General features: G+C 35.1%; 2 protein-coding genes across 2 annotated transcripts in view; one reads left to right on the plus strand and one right to left on the minus strand.

Moving 5' to 3' along the window:
• The window catches only part of LOC124377340 (ribonuclease inhibitor-like), a 351047-nt gene that overhangs the window by 153980 nt on the left and 189567 nt on the right, over window positions 1-7500 (plus strand). The gene's annotated exons all lie outside the window — the stretch shown is intronic.
• The window catches only part of LOC124376841 (NACHT, LRR and PYD domains-containing protein 14-like), a 216556-nt gene continuing 216265 nt past the window's right edge, over window positions 7210-7500 (minus strand). Inside the window, exon 5 of the mRNA XM_046836136.1 lies at window positions 7210-7500. This exon is cut by the window's right edge and continues 959 nt beyond it. The gene's annotated coding sequence lies outside the window, so the exon portion shown is untranslated.

Genomic DNA, 7500 nt, shown 5'->3' on the forward strand with positions numbered 1-7500 from the left:
GATTCCACATATAAATATGCTTATTCTATACACTATATTGCTAAAAGTTTGTGGACACCTGGCCATAATATTTATATGTGATTTTTAACATCTCATTCCACATTAAGTCTCCATTTGCTCTTATAATAACTTTCCCTCTCTGGGAAGATGTTCCACTAGATTATGTATTGTGTTTGTGGAGATTTGTGCTCATTCAGACAGAAGAGTCTTAGTAAAGTCAGGTAGTGATGTAGGTGAGGTGAAGAGGACTTGGGTTCAATAGGGTTGAGGTAAGAGCTCTATTGCAGGAGATCTTACACTCAAACCAATGCAAATCATATCTTAATAGCGTTTGCTTTGTTCACAGGGGTATAGTCATGCTGGAACATGTTTGGGTCTCCTGGTTCAAGTGCAGAGAAAATTGCATGCTACTGCATTCAAACACGTCATATACAATTGTGTGTCTTCAGATTTGCGTTAACAGTTTAGTAGAGAACCAACTATGGATGTGAAAGTCAGGTGTCCTAATACTTTTGTCCTTATAGTGTATCTCTTTCTTTTTTACTTCAGCTATTACCGTGTATCAACTATATAACGATCACATTTTTAAATAACAATGTGTTCTTCCAGTTTCCAGAGTAGGGTTAGGTTTAGGGTTATGAAAATGTATCTTTACTAAATATATCAACAATCTCCTACAGCTAGGATGTCACTTCATCTGGGATATTTTACTGTTATTGTAGAACAACCAAGGCAGGGTCTTTATTTATAAACTACAATTCCCACTAGAGACGCGCAATTGAACTTCTTACAAAGCGAACAAATCAGTCACCATATTTGTAGTTGTTCTGGTTTCCAGAGTGGGAATGGGGTTATAAAAAACATATACTGACTAAATGAACCTAAATGACTCCTACAGCTGAAACATATTATTAAGATGATCAGGGTGAAAAAATGGTCAGGAGATCAGTTGATCTTGGGTAGAAGTTCTGCAATCTTTTTTTGTAATGTGATGTAAAGTTAAACAAATTCCTCACATGAATTTGCTCATTGTAGGAGTTTCTTTTCTCTACTTTTGTTCTCAACCTTATCAGTAATATTTTGTTATGAATGAACATGTTAGATTGTTATAATTATTTTCTTACTTGCAGAAGTTTATCATTTGCAAGTGTTCATCATAGTTTATTTGTGGTCTTTCTCAAAAATACACAATACAAAGTGAAAATACACCAAATGCTTATTTATTGCTTAAATGATTGAATACAGGCTTTAAGAGTGATCAAAGAAATGTGAAAATGTGCATAAGTTGAAACTATATAGTCTTTGGCAATTCTAACACATGGAGATGTGATTAATTGAAAAGTTGAAGAGAAATGCATGATATGAAAAGGAAGATCCCTCCATGAAGTCGACAAACTCACAGTATCACGTAATTTAATAAATATTAATTTTAATAATGATCCATGAGGAGCAAAAGATCTGTTTTATATCTTTGTATATATTTATCTTTATTTATATATCTTTTATATCTCTGATGATTTAAAATACAATACAACATTCAAATAGATAGATAGATAGATAGATAGATAGATAGATAGATAGATAGATAGATAGATAGATAGATTTATTATAACAAACTTTTGTAAAGTTTAAGTGTAATTTTAATAAAAATTGAGATAAATAAAAAACTGTACTTCGGTGATTTTTGTAGTAGTAAAATGCTATCATCTAGTGGTAATATGAGACATTGCAACTTGTCACCGGGCGGTATTTTTGCTCTGTTTCCACTCGGACGGTTTTTACTTGTCGGACCTGCGCTTCATGCCAGATTTTAGTGCTGATTTGAGACTTGGCGCATCAGTAACAACAATTATTTAAAGTGGATTTTTCTGTGGATTTTTATTTCGATTTGTCAAACAAACAAATATATATAAAATTAAATAAAACAATGGTATTTTAAATGTATAGAATTAAATTTAATTGGTATTTGATAACTTATTAAAATTATAAATATATAATAAAATACAGAATATATAATATAAACAACGATTTCATTCATTTTTATTTTATTATTGGCTTAATTGTTCGTGATTTGCTCAGAAGTCGTCCATTTTTTTTAACCAAAAATATTAAATGAGCGAAATTAAAACATTTAGAGCAAAACAAAATTTATTCACGACGTCCTTTCATTAGTCGGATATTTAAATCTATCTATCGGTCTGTATGTTGTATTGTATATTGTGTATATTAAAGACATGTAAATTTGTACTATGATACCCTTCAGTATAAACCAAATAATCACACACCTTTAATTACTTTCACATTAAATACAAACGAAAAAAAAAAATAATAATAATAAAATAAACAAGGAATATTTATTAAATTACTTGTTACTGTTGGTTTGTTTATTTACATAATTTTTTCACATTATACTCACTATTTTTTAAATAATATTTTTCCATTTAATTTTATACTTATTTGTTTTGACAAATTGAAATTTTGATTTGAATTGAATTGTATTTTCCATTTAATTGTATAATGTTTTATAGAATTTAACCATACTTACATATATATATGTATTATATATATATATATATATATATATATATATATATATATATATATATATATATATATATATATATATAATATATATATATATTTTTTTTTATTAGTGTGTGTATGTGTGTATATATCTATCTAATTTATTTAGTATATACTTTTCTCCAAAAATAGGATAGCTATTAAAAAAATTTTAAATACATAATATATACAGAATATAAAAAAGAAACAATGATTTTATTTATTATTTATTTTATATGCTTAATTTTTCATGATGCACTGAGAACTTTTTATTAAACATAAATATAAAAAGGCCAAAATTAAAACTTTTATCACAACACAAATTTAGTGGATATGTTTTTGAATTCTACCTACCTACCTAACCACCCACCTACCTACCTAAACACCTACCTACTGACCCACCTACCTACCTAATCAATCCCCCCCTCTTCTTTCCATCTCATTAAACATTGTCATTGATTTGCTAGATGAGATGTTAGTGGAAGATTGTGTGCAGAGTTTGACTCAGTCTGTCTGTACCACACTGTCAACTAATTCTCATGCTATTATTTGTGTTCACTGCGTTTATCATCTCTGACATTTTGACCTCAGCTAGTCAGGTCTGTGTCTCTCCACCAAACCAGTGTTTGTGCTACAACTGTGAGCCAAATCAAGTGTGTGATTTCAACAATGCTTCCTGTTCAAGCTTCTTTCTTGATGATTCCAGATCTACATAGTGGAATTAAGTGTTTCCAGAGACACTGGGCATTTTGAAGAGTCCTTTATCAGCTGTGAAAGTAAAGTGTTTCTGTGGAGTTGAAGGCTGATTATGTACACAGCTTTTATATAGACTGTACCACAGCACATCCATCCTCGTTTCTGCAGTTGTTGTTTTTTAGGTTTGTAAGTTCATTGGGTTAAAGCACAGCTGTAGCAAAGGAACACAGATTCGCAATTTACATTCTTTCCTATCCATGTAAACTGTGGCAAGTTTTCATCATGTCCTTTCTGTTAGCTTCTAATAAAACAATTGTAGATTATTGCTGTAAATTATATTTGAGGAAAACACTGGAAAAAGAAAAGTGCATCCACAGTTAGTTTTAAACACAACTGTTAGCTTGATTACAGTGCCTTGCAAAAGTATTGACCCCCCTTGGCGTTTTTCCTATTTTGTTGCCTTACAACTTGGAATTAAAATTTATTTCTATTTGGATTTCATGTAATGGACATACACAAAATAGTCCAAATTGGTAAAGTGAAATAAAAAAAATAACTTGTTTAAAAAAATTCTAAAAAATAAATAACGAAAAAGTGGTGAGTGCATATGTATTCACCCCCTTTGTTATTAAGCCTCTAAATAAGATCTGGTGCAACCAATTACCTTCAGAAGTCACGTAATTACTTAAATAAAGTCCACCTGTTTGCAATCTAAGTGTCACATGATCTCAGTATATATACACCTGTTCTGAAAGGCCCCTGAGTCGGCAACACCACTAAGCAAGGGGCACCACCAAGCAAGCGGCACCATGAAGACCAAGGAGCTCGCCAAACAGGTCAGGGACAAAGTTGTGAGAAGTACAGATCAGGGTTGGGTTATAAAAATATCCAAAACTTTGAACATCCCACGGGCACCATTAAAGCCATTATTAAAAATGGAAGAATATGGCACCACAACAAACCTGGCAAGAGAGGGCCGCCACCAAAACTCACGGACCAGGCAAGGAGGGCATTAATCAGAGAGGCAACAAAGAGACTGAAGATAACCCTGACGGAGCTGCAAAGCTCCACAGCGGAGATTGGAGTATCTGTCCATAGGACCACTTTAAGCCGTACACTCCACAGAGCTGGGCTTTACGGAAGAGTGGCCAGAAAAGCCATTGCTTGAAGAAAAATAAGCAAACACGTTTGGTGTTTGCCAAAAACATGTGGGAGACTCCCCAAACATATGGAAGAAGGTACTCTGGTCAGATGAGACTAAAATTGAGCTTTTGCACATCAAGGAAAACGCTATGTCTGGCCCAAACCCAACACCTCTCATCACCTGAGAACACCATCCCACAGTGAAGCATGGTGGTGGCAGCATCATGCTGTGGGGATGTTGTTCATCAGCAGGACTGGGAAACTGGTCAGAATTGAAGGAATGATGGATGGCGCTAAATACAGGGAAATTCTTGAGGAAACCTGATTCAGTCTTCCAGAGATTTGAGACTGGGACGGAGGTTCACCTTCCAGCAGGACAATGACCCTAAGCATACTGCGAAAGCAACACTCGAGTGGTTTAAGGGGAAACATTTAAATGTCTTGAATGGCTAGTCAAAGCACAGACCTCAATCCAATTGAGAATCTGTGGTATGACTTAAAGATTGCTGTACACCTGTGGAACCCATCCAACTTGAAGGAGCTGGAGCAGTTTTGAAGAATGGGCAAAAATCCCAGTGGCTAGATGTGCCACGCTTATAGATACATACCCCAAGAGACTTGCAGCTGTAATTGCTGCAAAAGGTGGCTCTACAAAGTATTGACTTTGGGGGGGTGAATAGTTATGCACGCTCAATTTTTTTTTTGTTTTTTTGTCTTATTTCTTGTTTGTTTCACAATAAAAAATATTTTGCATCTTCAAAGTGGTAGGCATGTTGTGTAAATCAAATGATACAAACCCCCAAAAAATCCATTTTAATTCCAGGTTGTAAGACAACAATATAGGAAAAACGCCAAGGGGGGTCAATACTTTTGCAAGGCACTGTAAACCTGCAAAAATATATACTTCTGTGCATGTTCCCAATAGAGCTCTTTCTCAGTTCATTAGTACAGGAGAGCAAACAAAAAAAACAAAAAAAAGTAACTTCCAGGCAAAAAAAAATGCACTGAACAAAAACTGTGGAGGAAGCTTCAGCAACAGATGATGAATGGAAAAAAAAAGTCAGACAGGCAATACAGACTGGTTGTTTCAATGAATCCAAGTCATACGCTCCCTTTGCCAATGAGTTAAGTATCATCAGACAGTTAGTCTTGAGGGGCACACACATTATATTACCAAAATCTCTCTGAGTAAGAGCTTAAAACCTAGCTCAAGAAGGACATTTGGGCATTGTAGGCACCAAACAGAACCTCAGAAGTAAAGTATGGTGGCCTGCCATTAATGAGTATTAAAAAAAAACATGTCAGATAGTGTCATGCGAGGATCTACCACAAATATATTTTAGGTCCTTAGTACGCAATACTCAAGTCTACCACAACAACAACAAAAAATAAATTATTGAGTGTTTAGAGAAGGTTTTCAGCATTCATGGTCTGCCTTGCACCCTCAGATCAAATTGTGGACCACAGTTTGTCAATTCCAACAATTTTGTGAAACAAATTGTATCCAGCATGTGAAGACTACACCAAGGTGGGCACAGGTGGAGAGGCAAAATGAATCTATATTGCCACTTACAGATTCCTTAGTCAGAATGCCTAGAATGGAAAAAGGAGCTCTGTAAATATGTGGCATTATACAGGGCCACTGACCACAGCACTAAAGGAAAGGATCTTGTAGAACTACTTTTCAATGAGAAAATCAGGGAAAACTGCAGGATTTTTCTATGCCACACCATGTCCAGGAGATAAAGCAGCATGATGCTGAGCAGAAAGGGGAAAACCAAGCTGTATGCTGATCACCATGGGACAAAGAATTCACAGCTGGAAGTGGGAGATCAAGTCCTGGTCAGACAGGAAAAGATTAAACTAACAACTACATTCAACCAAATACGTACACTATCGTGTCCAGAAAAAGGTAATTCTGTGACCACTAAAGACTCAGATAGAACACAATATAAAAGGAATACCACATTCACGAAAAAATTCTTTAGTGAGAACAAAAAAGATAACCCAGTTGAAAGACAAACCAAAACAGAGAAAGAAGTAAATAAGTCAGGGACAGTAAACAGTGAGCAATTGTTTGCTGAAAACAACCAGTCCAAAACATGCTACTAGATGGTGATATGGTTACTCAAATGAGACCAAAGAGGCAACTCAAATGTCTGAGAAATTTAAAGACTCTTTCAAGTAATCTTGTTATTGAAATCACATGCTTAGAAATGGGGGGAGATGAATGTGGTCTGCTTGAATACATTCTTAGAAGTCAACACAAACTCATCTGAGAGTATAGCAGCTTTTAAAACAGAGGAAACTGTAGACCACAACACGATTAGGTAGACAAATTCAGAATCTGATTTACATTATTTAGAAGCCCAATCCTTGATGTCCTCCTCAGTAGGCTGACTCTGAAGTATTTTTAGGTCAATATCTGGTATATTGGAGATATGTGACATCATCAAAATCTCAGGGTTTGTATCTATTGTGTCCAAATCTACTGGTTGTTTTGCTGCTTCCTTAGCTACTTTATCCGCTAACGTGTTTCCCTGAATTTCCTCTGAATCACCTGCGGCATGTCCTTTAACCTTCACTATGGCCACTTTGGCAGGGAGTTGAACAGCTTTTAAAAGGTCGTCTATGAGATTAAAATGTGCTATGGGCTTTCCATCAGCTGTTTTAAAGTGTCTTTGCTTCCATGTTTCAGCAAAATCATGCACAACACCATAAGCAGACTTAGAATCAGTGTATATAGTCACTACTTTACCTTCAGACAACTGACATGCTCTTGTAAGTGCCACCAACTCTGCAGCTGTGTGCAGATGTGTATGGTAATGATTTAGCTTCAACTATTTCATCAGGTAATCTTACAACTGCATATCTACATAAATACACATCAGAAGGTTTTGAACATGAACATCTACATACAGGCAATTCCCCTCTTCCAGGGTCATATCTAAAAGATCAGACCTACAAGAGGTCTTTTGTTCAATGTGTTTAAGGCAATCATGTGTGTCGTCAAAACCAAATCTATAAAGTCTAGCAGATCCTGCAGCACTACTACAGCTGAATGAGGCTGAGAAGAGGCTTAATGGTGAAGTTTTCTGT

The sequence above is a fragment of the Silurus meridionalis genome, chromosome 23 (assembly GCF_014805685.1).
Source record: "Silurus meridionalis isolate SWU-2019-XX chromosome 23, ASM1480568v1, whole genome shotgun sequence".
Lineage (NCBI taxonomy): Eukaryota > Metazoa > Chordata > Actinopteri > Siluriformes > Siluridae > Silurus > Silurus meridionalis.